The sequence below is a fragment of the Macaca thibetana genome, chromosome 6 (genome assembly GCF_024542745.1).
Source record: "Macaca thibetana thibetana isolate TM-01 chromosome 6, ASM2454274v1, whole genome shotgun sequence".
In the NCBI taxonomy this organism is placed as follows: domain Eukaryota; kingdom Metazoa; phylum Chordata; class Mammalia; order Primates; family Cercopithecidae; genus Macaca; species Macaca thibetana.
Genome location: NC_065583.1, coordinates 109115511 through 109131633, shown reverse-complemented (window position 1 = coordinate 109131633; position 16123 = coordinate 109115511). Strand labels below are relative to the sequence as shown.

General features: G+C 41.8%; 1 protein-coding gene and 1 pseudogene across 1 annotated transcript in view; one reads left to right on the top strand and one right to left on the bottom strand.

The window, feature by feature from the left end:
• MRPS27 (mitochondrial ribosomal protein S27) overlaps nt 1-16123 on the bottom strand; it is a 1100726-nt gene that overhangs the window by 155989 nt on the left and 928614 nt on the right. The gene's annotated exons all lie outside the window — the stretch shown is intronic.
• LOC126956166 (60S ribosomal protein L10a-like) lies at nt 2553-4719 on the top strand (annotated as a pseudogene).

Genomic DNA, 16123 nt, shown 5'->3' with positions numbered 1-16123 from the left:
GTTAAGACTTTCAGGGGAAATTTAGACCACAGTCTTGGCTTCCCAGTAGTCGCTACCCTTTGGAGTAGTTCTGTTTTTAGAAATCAAAAACACAGCATTTGGAGGCTTCAGATAGAAATTATTACAAAAAAATTGACAGCATTTCTCTTCATCAAAGGTGATGCTGTATAGCAAACAGTTTCTGTGGAGGACAGGCAATTTTAAGCTCGTGACTATTACAGAGATGAGGGAGAGGGACTAAAAAGAGTCCTTGCGTAAGAAGATGAAGCCAGCTGTGAAACATTCTCTGAGATTACAGGGGCTCTCCACAGTTATGCGTGCCTAAATCACCTCGAGTCTCTTCCTATTCCAATCCATCTGACACCTGTCTCCAGGCTAATCCTTCTAATCTGAACAGCTGCCTTGGAGACGTAATGCCTTGCCTTGCCTTGCCTTCAGTGACTCCCCAAGGCCTCCAAAAACGTCAGTTACGCCCTGGCCTGGCCTTTATATTGTGCAAGAATCTGGCTGCATCTGACATTTAATCTCCCTCTATTCCAACAGAAATCTGTCACTCTAGTGCCCACACCACTTTCTATTTACCCACCGTCACATCTTTATCTGTAATGGTCTCCATTTTCTTCATCTGGAATATCTCCCTCTAACCCCTTCTCAACCACCACCTTCAACGTATGATGCAAAGAGTGTGATTTGGAATTAGAGAGATCTGGGTTAAATTCTAGCTCTGCTACCTGCTTGCTGTGTTTTGCTGGGCAGGTGTCTCACCTTCTCTGAACCTCAGGTTCCTCATCTATACACCAGGTTCTCTATACACACCATGTTCATGGTAGATGCTCAGTAAAGGTTAGCTCCTTTTTCCTGCATATCTACCCAACTCCCATGCATCCTCCCAAGCTCCTAAATCCACTAATTTCTATAATATTGGCCATAGCAGAGGGTTTGCATGTGAGCATAAGTTTTATGTTCAGTGTTGCAGATTCACCTCTATTCATTAAAGGTGTCATAAAGGAATGGGCCAGGTTAGGAATACAGAGATCATAAGACCTTCTCAGGATAAAGCTCAGAGACCGAGGCATATGGGTTCATTCTCAGCCAATGGCACACTGAAATTTCAGCCTCAGGGGAGTGGAACCCAATAGGAGTACTTGGAAAATAGCCAAGCAGTTCACAGACGGGAAATTATACCATTGCCATGACTCACTGTTAGATAGTTGAAGGAGTTCCTGAATAACTTTTTTTTTTTGTAATTCCCAAGAAATTTACAAAAGATGCCAATTAGCAGATTCAGTTCCATAGCACTTGAGGCTTATTTTTTTTTTTTTTTTTAAAGCAGATACATTAGACATGCTTACAATTCCTCTTCCCCTTCTAAAAAAATTGCCCCACCAACAGATGCTTAATTTGCCATGTGATGAAAGCCCTCTTTGGCCATTTCTGATTGGTGCAATGGTAGGCACCTGACCAAAGGGCAGCCCTTCCCATAGGCTGGACAGTAACTATGAGCTATGTCCTAGTACAAAAAAGGTGAGCTGAGCCAACCATGTTCTCTGTCTTTCCTAAAACTAGGAAACACAGAAGGAATGAGCCCATAGCAACGAGAACAGAAACTGCAAGGATGCTGTGATATTATAAAGTATATATTTGGTCTTTGTCTCATTTTCTGTCATACAGCTCCTAAAATCCTTGAAATCTCCAAAGTGATAAGAGTATCATTTGTATGCAAATGAGATGACTGGTGGCTGGCAGCCCTAGGTTGCTTCAGGATGGGGGCTGATCCCATGAAAGACCAAGGGGGGATTATAGGGTTGGAATGTTCAGCCCCATTCTCTAACCTCAGGGGAGGCTGAAAGTTAAGTTGATCATCAATGGCCAGTGATTTAGTCAATCATGCCTAAATGAAGTTTTCCTAAAACCCAGAAGTACTGGGTTCATGGAACTTCCAGATAGCCGAACAGGGGGAGGTTCCTGGAGGTTGGCTCACCTGGGGAGGGCATAGAAGCGCCTTGCCTCTTCCGACATGCTTCACCCTACGCCTCTCTTTCATCTGGCTTTTATTTATATCTTTTGTAACACCCTTCATGATAAACCACTAAACCTAAGTGTTTCCCTGAGTTCTGTGAGCCACTCTAGCAGATTAATCAAACCTAAGGAGGGGGGATGGGACCCCTGATTTATAGCTGGCTGGTCAGAGCACAGGTAAAACAACCTGGAACTTGTGATTGCCATTGGAAGTGAAGGGCAGTCTGGTGGGACTGACCCCTGGACCTGTGGGACCTGACGCCATCTCCAGGTGGGCAGTGTCAGAACTGAATTGAGTTAGAGGATACCCAGCTGGTGTCTGCTGCAGAACTTACTGCTTGCTTGGTGTTGAGACAATACACCCACACATTTGGTCGCAGAAGCGTTGTATGTTGTGAGAGCACAGTGGGAGAAACAGAGTTTGTTTTTTTCCTATATCCTTAGAGATGCCCTGAGGGAGAGTCAGGGACATAGCAAGCAAAACCTATGAGTAAGTTCCAGTTAGGGAGGTTCAGAAACCTCTAATAAGCAGGATGAGCCAGGCGGTAGAGAGGAGATCTGAGCAGAAGCACGAGGAAGAAGAAGAAGCCGTGAGAAAGCGATGGAGACAGCACCGGGTCCCCAGAGCTGGCCAGTCTCTCAGGTGACTTCAGTCCCTAATGCTATCTCAATTCCTACAGTAAAACCCCCTGGTCTCAAGCTCACTTACAGCAGTATTCCTTAAAAACAAAAGAACCCAACTTAGGAGGAAAACAGTGACATATTTTACTGCAAGAAAATGAAATACAACTACTCTGAACACATGCACTATTACACAAGTCACAAACCCAGGAGAATCATGAGGATTTATTTCCAATAAGACACAAGGTGCAGGGTTAGACTATGTTAAAGGACAGACTGTTTTCTCAGAGTATTGAAAGAAGGGGGCCTCTTAGGATTTCTGAGAGCAGCCACTAGAGTGTGAGACTTTAGGAATGTTTCCACCTGCTCCGAGGACTCTGACCATCCCTGATGGAAAATGCCAGAGTGACTTGATAGAGCCCTCCTTGGCAATGAGAAGTAGCGCAACCTGTGCCCTGGGATGGGCATGCACCTGCTAGCCCCGTGACCCTCAGCGAGTCACTTCATCTCCTTGAGACTCAGTTCCTCCTTTGTGATAGGTGACCAGCAAAGTGACTTCTGGGATATGAATCTTCTAAGTAAATGTCTTCTTTCACTAGATTAGGAAGGGAGGCAGCCTAGAAGAAGAAAGACTGTGGACCAGGAGTCAGGAAAGCTGCATTTCGGCCCTGTCACTTGCTGGCTGGGCAAGCTGAGCAGCTGTCTGACTTGTCTTGTTCTCACTCACAAAATGAGGAAGTTGATTTGTGTCTCATCAAAAGGGCATTTTCACTCCAAATTCTGTGATTCTAAGACCTAAACATTCCTCAACCTATGATTCCAATGGCTCTTGACATCTGTATTTAAAATTCTTTACGTGTTTTTTCCCCACCCTTAACTGTGTAGAAAGAAGTCTGTGCCACAATTTCTAGGAGAACTTATTTCTTTCAATTTGTCCAGCTACAGACTCAGTGTAAAGAATGTCGGGGGGAAATCTGGTGTGAGTTTCACTCCAGCACTAGTTGGAACAGACATGTGGACTAATTTGGATTCCTAATGGCACAAGATCAGGGCTGGTTGCTGATGAAGAATGTGAAGTCTAAATAGGAAGACAGACCAGGCCGTATTCAAAGGAAAGATGTGTCCTCTTCCCAGAAAACTATAAATCCATAAATGGAAAGTGAAGGTGCGATTCCCAAAGTGATTCTGAGAAGTATCTTAAATGTCCTTCTCAAAAATATTAAATTTACTGGTGGAAATCAGAAGTTTTGAGGTCCATAGACACGGTGGTAGAGGCCAACAGAAAAAGCCAAGAACAAACACGGCTAGTTATAAAAGAAGTTTAATGTCCTGCAATTTCAGTAAAAACCTAAAGGCACACATGACTCCAAGATACTGAAGGTCAGTGACTCATTGCTTCACCAGTTAGTTAAATGAAGGTGCAAGATTCTACAGTAACACTCTTTTCTTGTTTCTGCGTCATGAGGCACCAAGAGCAGCAAAGCCTCTTGAGATACTCTGTACTAGGCGTCTCGCACAAGAACCAGTGCAAGCACTGGACATTTTTGGGTATAGTTGAAGATCACCTTGAAGAACGATGAACTCGGAAGAACAGGCACTTCCCCTGAAGGCTTTAGTCCACTCCCTGCTCCAAGCTCTCTGTGTGTGCGCTGGGGACCAACAACACTTTGACGAAGCCAAGGCTGTGGCTATCACCATGTGAGCTTCGAGGTGCTGAAGAAACTCAACCAGAAAAAGAAACTCATCAAGAAGTTGGCCATAAAGTGTGATGACTCTGATCAAACACATCCTCAGCCCCAGCCTGAATAAAGCCAGCAAATTCCCTTCCCTGCTCATGCACAATGAAAAACTTGGTGGCCAGAGTTGATGAGATGAAGTCCACAATCAAGTTCCAGATGGAGGTGCTGTGTCTGGCCATGACCATTGGCCATGTGAAGATGACAGACGATGAGCTTGTGTACAACATCCTTCTGGATGTTAGCTTCCTGGTGTCACTGCTCAAGGTGAATTGGCAGAATGTCCAGGCTTTAGGCTTTATACATCGAGAGCACCACGGGCAAGCCCCAGCACCTGGACTAAGACATGGCCTGGTAAGTCCTAGTGCCGCCAAAAAACAAAAACAAAAACAAAAACTAATAAACTCTACAGTAGCTTATTATATCTGATTACTTTAGATCAACCACCTCTCTGCATGGCTGATCTAAAATAATCAGACACAGGCTGGGTGTGGTGGCCCACGCTTGTAATCCCAGCACTTTGGGAGGCCGAGGCAGGTGGATCACTTGAGGTCAGGAGTTCAAGACCAGCCTGGCCAACATGGTGAATCCCCATCTCTACAAAAATACAAAAATTAGCCAGGTGTGGCGGCATGTGCCTATAATCCCAGCTACTCGAGAGGCTGAGGCAGGAGAATCACTTGAATCTGGGAGGCGGAGGTTGCAGTGAGCCGAGATTGTGCCACTGCACTCTAGCCTGGGTGACAGAGCGAAACTGTTTCAAAATAAATTAAATAAATAAATCAATAAAATAGATAGAAAAGACATGGACCAGTAATTCACAGAATAAATACCTGTAGGAAAGAAAGATATGAAAAGGTGTTCAACTGCAATGGTCATTAAAATAACATTTAAAATGACTTTTCATTTTTTGCCCATAAGAGTGACAACAAATAAATAAGTGGCATCCAGTGCCGGTAATGGTGTAAGGAATTAGCCAATCCTATGTACAGTAGGTAATATAAAATTTTAAATAGGCATAGCCATTGACCTAGCAATATCAATCCTAGAAGTTCAGCCTTGAGATATTCTTCTGTGGGTATTTACTTAATAATGTTGATTTGCTCTTAATAGCAAAAACTGGAAGCTACTCACATTGGTAGTGGGTTGGTTAAACAAACTTTGTCCATCCAAATAATAAAGTACTATACATATCCCTTTTTTAAAGGATGAATTATATCTAAATGCACTGATGTGGGAAGATTTCCATGTGGAAAAACAAGTTTTAGAAGATAATGCACAGTATGATCTGATTTTCTTAAAAGGTGTACACATGTACACAAATACTCTAAAGGGTCCTTGCCAATCTCCATTCCTTGCATCTCGCCGCCCCCACTTCACACTTCGGATTCCAGTGCCATAGGGAACCTCCGGCTTCCCTGATGTGTCGTGCATTCTCTTAAGAACACGTGCTCTCCATCTGCCTGGAGCCCTCACCTCCTGCTCGGTGCCTGCCCAATTCCTCACCTTAATCCTATGTTACTGCATGAATCTGGAAGGGTATACACCAGACTGTTAACACGGATGTTCCTGAGGCTGAGGTGTCAGGGTATTTTCACCTTCTGTATCATACTTTCCTGAATTGTTTGAATTCCTAATAATGATAATAAATTGTAATTATCTTAAGATTAGGAAAAAAGAACACTGCAACTATACAGACTACAACTGAAAAATAAGGAGATCAAAAGATCAGATTTTTGCCTCTTGTCCTACAACTATTGCTACATTCTGTCCTCTATACATTTCTCCAGTTCCAGCTAGACAGCACCCATTTGTGGACTCACAATCTCCAAATAAAGCCTGAAAAATCTAGGATAGAGGGAGTGAGACAGAGAGGAAAAGGAGGAGATGACTTGCCAGTGTTTTAAAAAGACAGTGCTTCCAAATTTGAGGTTAGGAGACTTGAGTTTTTTCAGTACTATGGAATGAAAGCCCAGGCTTTGGTTCATTGCCCAGCTTCTCAGAGAAGCTAAAGAGAAATAACTTCACTAGGATCCTAAATACATAGTTTTAATTTACTCTATATTATTTAGCACCCCATACCAAAAAGAACTTCAAAGAATGTCCTTTTGTTAACTCTAAAATAAATCAAAACTCAACCACTTAATTGATTTTAGGAAAGCAGAGTATATTTGTAAAACCTTAGATATCAGAACATCGAGGTTATAATCTGAGTCTTGCAGTAACAAGTAGTGTTCACGTTAGCACATCCTACCCTAAACACAGCAAGTTCTCCTTTATTTTCTTCCTCTCTGTCACCTGCTGACCTCCCCACCCTCCATCCAATGAGGCTCTGGGCTCCATTGATTATCTTTCCTAAGTTCCTCTCAAATCCATCCATGGCCACTGCTCTACCTTGGGTCCACGTCCTCTGTCGCCTAGATCACTGTCACACCTGGTCTCCTTTGCCCGAGTGTTCCATTCTCCACATTGCAGCTACACTACTCTTAAATTGCAAAATGTGAACATGTCCTTTCTCTGCTTTAACCCTTTTGGTGGCTCCCAGAGCTCACAAGACAAAGTCTGAACTCTGAGTCTAGCATAAGGCTTAAGAAGGCTTTCTGATTAGGCACTACCTTGGTTAGAGCAGTGATTCTAACGCTGAGGTTTAAAAATGATTGTTTTTAATGCCAATGCATTTTGAAAACTCATCCCAGATGATTCCACCCCAAGTGGCCAGATGCCTTTAGTGTGAGAAATGCTGATGAGGGACAAGATGCTGTGTGAGGCCAAGAAGAAGGCAAGTCAGAGGTCCAGAAGTGGATTCAGCCTGGAGTTTGGCATTAACCAGAGCTGACTTTCTAGTTCAGGTTAAGCCTTTGTTCTTAGGATTTGAACCAAATAAGACTCATTTCATCTCATCGCCTGGTCCAGGAGGAAGGTGCTGGTGACACGCTCTAGACAGGAACTCTTCGAGAAAACAATTTAAATATTGAATCTGCTCTGCTGTAAATAATGCATCAACTTATTTTAAAAAGTGAATATTTAATAAGTTGCAGTACAACAATTTGAATGTGGAATTTAATCTGCTTATAAAATCCACAAGGGAAAAACCCAATTCATATAAATTCCTGTAAAGTTTCCATCACTTCTCCAAACATTCCTATATACCGGTTGTGCAAACAAACACTGTGGATGGAACAGGGGCAGGGGGAGGAATTAGACGCTATAGCTTGCTTTGATATAGTTTCTCATTTCACTTATTTTTTCTTTGACTTCACACAGAACTGAAAAATGAGTCCAAACAGCACATTTCTATTGAGTATTCTTTTATTTATTTATTTATTTTTTTGAGATGGAGTCTCACTCTGTGTCCCAGGCTGGAGTGCAGTGGTGCGATCTTGGCTCACTGCAAGCTCCGCCTCCCGGGCTCAAGTGATTCTTTTACCCCAGCCTCCCAAGGAGCTGGGTTTACAGGGGCATGCTACCTTGCCTGGCTAATTTTTGTATTTTTAGTAGAGACAGGGTTTCACCATGTTGGTCAGTTTGGTCTTGAACTCCTGACCTCAGATGATCCACCTGCCTCGGCCTCCCAAAGTGCTGGGATTACAGGTGTGAGCCACTGTGCCTGGTCTTCTATAGAATATTTTAAAAAGAACTTGAAAGAGAGCAGTGTCTCTTAGGTAACTGTGCATTCTAATTTCTAAGTCTTATTACAAGGGTCTTTTCTATTTGTTTTTATACTAATTATGTACTCATTGTTATTATTACCCTTGAACTAGACAGGCCTGCATTTGAATACCTAAGAGTTTAAAAATCCCTGAGAGTTGCTAGTTGGGTTTGAAATCCCTGAGAGTTAGTAGCTGAGTGACTCTGGTCAATTGACTTATCCTCACCAAGCCTCTAGTTCTCTGGTTATTGTCTTTGTAAGGTAAGTATGTAAGACTTCCCAAAAACAAGCTAGAAACTGAATACATGTCAACTCTTCTCCTCTCTTTCCTCCCTCCCCACTCCCCATCATACACTGTACCATAACCTTTGTGTTGTGTTTGTGCGGTTGATGATCTCCTCTTAGTCTGGAACTAAAATGTTCTTTCTTGCGGTTATGTACTATTTGATAATGTCAGTTCAGAAGGAAATATTGGCCCCAGTGTAGTATGGGGGGTGTACGGTAGCACAGGAGAGCACTGGTTGGCTGTCAGGAGGCCCTTCCAAGTGGCATTTATCCCGTAGGAATTCACAAGGGTTTAAGGTATTGTGTCAGCCATCCAGATATAGGACTTTATCTGTCCTATATACAGATGAGGTCTCTCCTCTTTGGGATTATGTATGTTAACTGAGGCTACAGAGACTGATAGATACAAACCAGAATGCTGATTCTTTTCCTGTATGATGAAAAATATACCATTATGGTGAGGGGGTGGGCAGTGGTGGGAGTAGGGTGAGACAGTTTATTAGAGGTACAAACCAAGGGAAATTGGCTCCACAGTGTCAATGCTTAGGTCACCCTAACAGATCTCTCTCTCTGTCTCTCACACACACACACACACACACATACACACACGCGCATGCACACGCGTGCACACACACACACACGGTTTCATTTTTCTATGTTCTAGTCTGTGCTATTCTGTTCATGCATCTTTCTCCAACTAAAGTCCTATAACATCCCAGCCCATTGCCTTGAGTTCTCCTTGGTTGATCTCCTCGGTGTCCCAACTCTCAGGTTGTCCTGTCACACTCATGTGGCTTTATTGTCTAGTTTACGCGGGGATACTTCTTTCCTGCCTGCTGTTTCCCTCTTTGTGGGTGAAGATCAGTTGCTATAATGGCCTGGCCTTTCTTCCTCTCCCCCTTTCACTCAATTCTTCTCTTTCAGCCCCCAGGAAGATGGAGTAGCTTCTCTCCTTGGTAAATTTGGGAAAAATAAACTGGATGAACAAAGATCAGCTTTCACCTCTATAGTTTCACTCTCCTTTTCTATGTTTTCAAGGCTAACCAGCCTCTCTGAAGACTGATTTAAATCTTTATTCCAATATGACAGTATGTTCAGTCAGCTCTCCCAGATTTTATATACCTGGCAGTTGTCTTTTTAAGCTCCCCCCAGTGCCTCTCTGCTCTGAGTTAAAATCTGTTGCTTTCAAAGCTTAATTGTCAGATGCCATTCATTCAAAAAATACTAATCAGTGCAGGTACTGTCCTGGGTTTGGGAAATAAAATGAGAAACAAAATGAGCATGGTCCAACCCTTATGAAATTCACGTTTTCATTTTATTATCTGGTCTTATTTTTGCAATCCTTCCTGGGGAAAGCCTGACCACAGCACATTTTTGATGGTAGAAAGAGCTCTGAACCTTTGAATCAGGCAGATCTGGGTGGGATTCTAACTTAGCCACTCACTAGCTGTAGACAGCCAATGAATTGCTCTAAGTCTTAGTTGTCTTAAAAGTTATATTGCTGTGTAGTTAAAGAACATGATGGTTGTTGTGAGAATAAAATGAAATAGTGCATGCAAAAAATCTTAGCAGAGAACTTGGAACTGGTAAGCACCTCATAAATGTAAGAAGACACTTACTAATGTAATAAATGTACAATATAATAGCCTCTGTGCTACCTTTCATCCCTCAGCTTAAGCTTCTTGTGAGCTGGAACCATGTCTTACACTTCCTAAGGTCATAGTAGAAGCTCAATAAACATGTGCCAATTCAGCTGATTACTTAATGACATTCACAATAGGCTCTTGTCTTAATTAGCCTTCTGTTTTTTCAGTTGTGATAAACATAGCTGGTTTTTTTCCCCAAAGCTGTGTAACTATGTAGCCATTGTAAAATGGCTTCATGTAATAGCTTCATGCCTGATTTTCTATATTTCAATATAAGTCTCCATAAAATAACAATAATTCTTAGCTGTGACTTTGACTAAATCTTCACTAATGTATAAATAATTTTATTGTTAAAAACTAAGAAAATTTAAACTGGTTATTTTAATAGTTTTATTTATGTGTTATAAGAAATCATACCGGTTATGTATATGAATGGAAGGAGACATTGACAGGAAGAGTTGAAGAAAAGGTTAACATATTTTCCTTATGATTTTTGAGTACGGATGTTCCAAAGATCCTGGAATTCTCATTGTTTCAAATAAAATGATGAGGTCATTGTAAAAACATCTGAGTTGAGACAGCAGAGTCATGCTTTTGCATCCTATCCCGTGGAACTGCACTCTGATCTTTAGCTTACCACAAAAATCGGCTATAGCACCTTCAAACTGATGGAAGGCTCACCTAAGCCACACTCTTGTGTCAAAGCTGGCTGTTTTCTACATCCTGGCTTCCTTGTTGTCAACTTAAAAGCTTTCCTTATTAGATTTTTATTGGAAAAGTTAACAAATTTTGAGTATTGGCAAATTGTTCAGTAAAATTAGGTTGATGATGTTAACAAGAATGTTAAAGCAAATTTTGCAGGTGATGACACACTGATGGTATGGTAGGAGTTGGGAACTTGGGCTCCCAGACCTCTCGGGGTATCAGTGGATGCTTGAACATCCACTGATGGTGTTTGGAATACAAGTGTTTGGAATACAAGTGGTAATGGTCCACACCCATATGTAATTTTCAGTCAAGTAGGGGAGGTAGACAATAAACATATAATTATAGATAGATAACATGCATTAAAAGAAAAGTGAATAGGAAGCTGTAAGGAGAATAAGGAGAAGTTAGCTTTGGTAGTTGATCAGGGGAGGCCCCACTGAGGAGACTGAACTGAAGAAAGAGAAGGAGTCAGTTCAGGGAGGACCTGGAGGGACGATGACTCAAGCAGAGGAGAGCAAGGCAGAGGCTGCGCAGGATGAACTTGGCACAGTCTCAGAAGCTTGGCTCAGCCGGGCTGGCTGGGGTACAGGGAGGACAACACCCAGTGCCAAGATCTATTTTATTTAAAGTGCAGTGGAAAGCCACTGAGGGGTTCACAAACCAGGTCAGGATTGGAACTGATTTGCATTTTTAAGTGACTGTTCTATATCTGATGTGGAGAACACTGTAGTGAGGCCCACATGGAAGCAGGAAGACCAGTTAGGAGACAAAGCAGTAGTCCAGTGAGAGACAATGGTGGCTTCTATAAGGCTGGTGGTTGTGGGCCTCAGGAAGAAAGGTGGTGTAAATCTAAAGACGCATACTTAAAAATATCTCCTAGTTAGATCACTGCTTTCTTAAAATAATGAGAATTGAGTGTCGTACAGGCAATGTCGTCCTCAAAACACACACTGACATTACAGAACAATGTCTCATTTCCACATAATGCATAGATTTGACAGGTGCTTTTCATTGAATCCTCACATCTGAGCAGAAGAGAACACCGATACCAGCCATAAGCATAGGAACTGGGAGATGGTGACTGATTCTCCTGCCAAGCAAACTCCTGTTCTTCGTGATTAGCAGAGGCTGCCATGCGGGCAACAGGTCTGTCTATGTACAACTGTCTTAAAATTGGCTGGGGTATTGGGTTTGTGTGGGAGGTGTCTTTTATTAAAGGTATATTGGGAAGATATAGGTAACCCTTCCAGGCTACCTTGGGAGGATGTAGTGATTGAAGATGATGTGTGTGCATGTGTGTGTGTGTGAGCATGCTAGTATGACTTGCTGCTTTAATAGCTTATGCATCACCATAGCCAGCTGTCGACAGAACAAGTTCATGGAAACTCCATTAATAAAAAGGGTCACTGAGAAATGGCTTCACTTATTGACATAAGTATAAAACCTCTCCATAGTATACTTCAAATGACATCAAAATTCCTTGGCAGCAACTATAATAGATTTGAAATAAATAACTTGGTAAAATCAGCCTACCAAAGCTATAGTCTATGAGGCATAATTTGGGCCTGTTCTCTGGGTAATGAATTAATTATACAAAACAGCATAATTTGGTTTGAACACAGTAAAGGAAAAGAAAACTCAAGAACTCCATTTAACTGTATTTTTTCTCTCAAGGCCCTGAAATCTGTGGCTTACTAGGATTCGGGAGTGGAAATCCATTTTGTTTAGGTAATTGAGATGTTTGAGGTGGGGAGAAGTTAGAAGGAAGCGGGGCTGCTACTTCAGGGTAGAGCAAAGCTGGACTCTGGAACAAGATGCAGAAAAATACTGTCTTCTCCCCTGGGTTGCATGCAGTGGGAAGACCACCCCCTTTCCCAGCTCCAACCCTGTCTGCCTTCCAAATCTTGTCCAAGTACCCTTTTTTTTTTTTTTTCCTTGAGACGGAGTTTCGCTCTCGTTGCCCAGGCTAGAGTGCAGTGGTGCTATCTTGGCTCACTGCAACCTCCGCCTCCCCGGTTCAAGCAATTCTCCTGCCTCAGCCTACCTAGTAGCTAGGATTATAGGCGCCTGCCACCATGCCTGGCTAATGTTTTGTATTTTTAGTAGGAACGAGGTTTCATCATGTTAGCCAGGCTGATCTCAAACTCCTGACCTCAGGTGATCCACCCACTCGGCCTCCCAAAGTGCTGGGATTACAGGCGTGAGCCACCATGCCAGGCCTCAAGTACCTTCAATTGACAGAATGTAATTTGCATCTAGAATCCTAACTTCAAAAGAATCTGAAAGTAATTGTTTTCAATTTTGCAATAAAGAAAAGCACCCAAGAAAACGGGTTGGAATTAGTGCAGAGGACCAATTCATCACAACTGTTACAGAAGAGAGAACTGGGGGGATGATTTTAGTGGAGTGAGTCTCTCCTTCTCTCAGGTCAAAAAAGAAGGGCTTCAGGGACACTACCCTGAAAGCTAGAAGTGTGTCCTCTGCAGTTTGGGAGTTAGGGTGGGACGTATTCTGACTCCTGCCTGGGGAATGTAAAAATGAGAGACACTCCGACTGCAGGAGCAAAGAAATTTGGTGCTGCATCGTGATTGGCCTGTTCTTCTAGAGCTTCAGATTCAAGAGGAAGAAAGTAAAAGGAAGCATGAAGGTTTCTGATGGACTGATGGCCCACAGTCCAAAGAGAGCTGATGTGGAGTTGAATCATGTCTGTCCATGTGGTTGATTCATGTCTGTCCATGTGGGTTGTCTGAAGAGGAGAAGGGGCTTCACCAGGAAGAGGCTGGAGGTCAGCCATGAAATTCTTTAGAGGTGAGGAAAGAGGTGTGGCACAGAACAGGAGGAGAGCAAAGCATTTCCAAATATTTCCCCTAAGAAAAGGAATTGGGTTTATTGCCTGCCAGGCCTGGGGAGGATGCTGAAGGCTCACACCAGCTTCAGACAGTATCAATGGTCCTGCCTCCTTTAATCTCCTCTCTCCCCATACTTCAAAGGTCAGATACTGTGGGTACAAGAGAGAATGAAGGAGGAGATGAAAGGTGATGAAAATGAGTGTTATGGACTTAATTGTGTCCCCCCAAATTTATATGTTGAAGCCTCAACTCCTAATGAGGACATATTTAGAGATAAGGCTTTTATGGAAATAATTAAGATGAAATGAAATCATAAGCCCTTATCTAATAGGATTAGTGTACTTATAAGAAAAGACAGCAGAGAGCTTGCTTTCTCTCTCTACCATCTGAGGACACAGAAAGAAGGTGGCCGTCTGTAAGCTAGGAAGAGAGCCCTTACCGGGACCCACATTGGCCATCATCTTGATCTTGGACTTCCCAGCCTCTAGAATTGTGAGAAATACATTTCTGTTATTTAGGCCCACCAGTCTATGGTATTTTATAAAGATAGCACGAGCAGACTGTGAGAAGCCAAGTCCCTTCCTCTGTCTGCTGGTAACTTGCAAATGGGAGGGAGAAGAGTGTTTTAGCCTTAAACTGAGTTTAGAGTTTCAATGATTATATAAAGCTGAATATTTTTGCTTACTGAATTGAGATTATAACTTGTTATATTTTATTCCCAGAGAGTGACTAGAAATAGCATGGGATTGTTTGAGACTTCTTCCAGGAGCTGGAGAAGAACTAGTCTGAAGAGTTAATTTAGAGTCATTGGGGGCAGAAGATACAATTGCTTGGTGGTTACATCCTAAGAATTGTTCTTGTTCAGCAGATTGATTATAAATTAGCCTCCCAAATCAATACATCATGCTTTATACTAGAGACACTCAGATATCCTAAAGGAGATAGAGTGACTCCAGGCCCTTTAGAAATGACTGTATCTGGCAGAGCATGCCAACTGGAACCAGGTTGACCCATCATGAAAACAAAGGAAAATGGAAGAGCCAGCTGGCTGGGTGCACTTTTGGAGACATCTATTATCAGATTTCTTTCCATTTCCAAATGCACAAATGACCTCTCAAGACATAGGGGGAATTCATGTTTGTGAGGACTCGAGTCCATGCAAACCATAGCATTTAAGTTGGAGTTGTTTAATGAATCACAGCCTAATTTCCTCTGTTGCTCATGGCTATTTTGTTGTTGCTTAAAATGTTTGCCAAGCAAAGGGTTATATAACTTCTTACCTTAAGATGGTAGAGCATATTTGGGAGGTGATGAGTAAACTGCCTAAACTGTGCAGCACAGAGTCTAGTTATAACCTATGTGGAACTGGCATTTGTGTAAATACTCTGACAAGAAAGTTTAATTTCATTACAAATACTTAAAGTCAAACAAGGAGATTCTGTCTATTAGCCACTTCTGGTTTGGTTTCTTCAGCTACTCTGGCCTCTTTCCCAGGTGGATAATTCTCGTTACTAAAATAGTACAGCTCTAAGGCAGGCCACATGATGTTTGAATGGAGTCAGGGCAGATGGCAAACATTCTTGACCTTCTATCAACAGGAAACTAGAGTAGGTTAATGCCCTCTTAGTGGCAAGAAGACCAGTCTGGTAAGTAAAAGAGGATCCAGAATTTGATGAAAAATGTTAACTCTGATAAAGGCAAAATAGGAGGCCACTTTTTACTTCTTGTCTTTAAATTTTTTAATTGAATGAACAAAGTGACACCATTCTTTAAAGTTTAAGAGTTAGCATTTCAAATGTATTTGTTTATTCGATATTAGAGTTTGAAGACATTGACTAATATTGGCAAAATTTTGTACACCACTAAAGGAAATCAACATACACTTTTAAAAGTCTATATGGAGTATAAGTTGCTCAGTTTTCATGCGAGGGTAAACGGCAACAGGTGATAATGTACTGTGTTTTGACCCTCTCCTCTGATGCTAGTTTGCCCAGAAATGAGTAAATGCCTAGCAAATTAAGGTGGGCTCAAAGGTTCAAATAAGTAAAATAAAGCTAAAGATAAGCACCTAGCAAAGTTGAAGTAAGGAAATTGTCTGAGATTAATTTCCACACCATACAATTTGTCTGTTTCAAGTTTTCAATTCAATTATTTTTGCAGAATTGTGCAACCATTCACCACCACCCAGTTTTACAACTTTTTCATTGCCTCAAAAAATTGCCTCATGCTCATTTGCAGTGAATCGCTACTCCACCCTCAGCCCCAGGCAACCACTAATCTAATTTCTGTCTCTATATATTTCATATGAATGAGATACAATATGTATTCATGTGCACATCTAGCTTCTTTAAGTTAGCATAAAGTTTGGCTCTTATGAATAATCATGCAATGAACATTTGCCTACAAGTCTTTGTATAGATACTTGATTTTATTTCTCTTGGATAGACACTTCAGAGTGGAATTATTGGTTTGTATGGAGAGTTTATGTTTAATTTTTTCAGAAACTACCAAACCATTTTCCAAAGTAGCTGTACCATTTTCCATCCCCATCAGCAATTTTCCAATTGCTTCATATTCTCTCCAACACTCTTTATTGTCCATCTTTTCTAT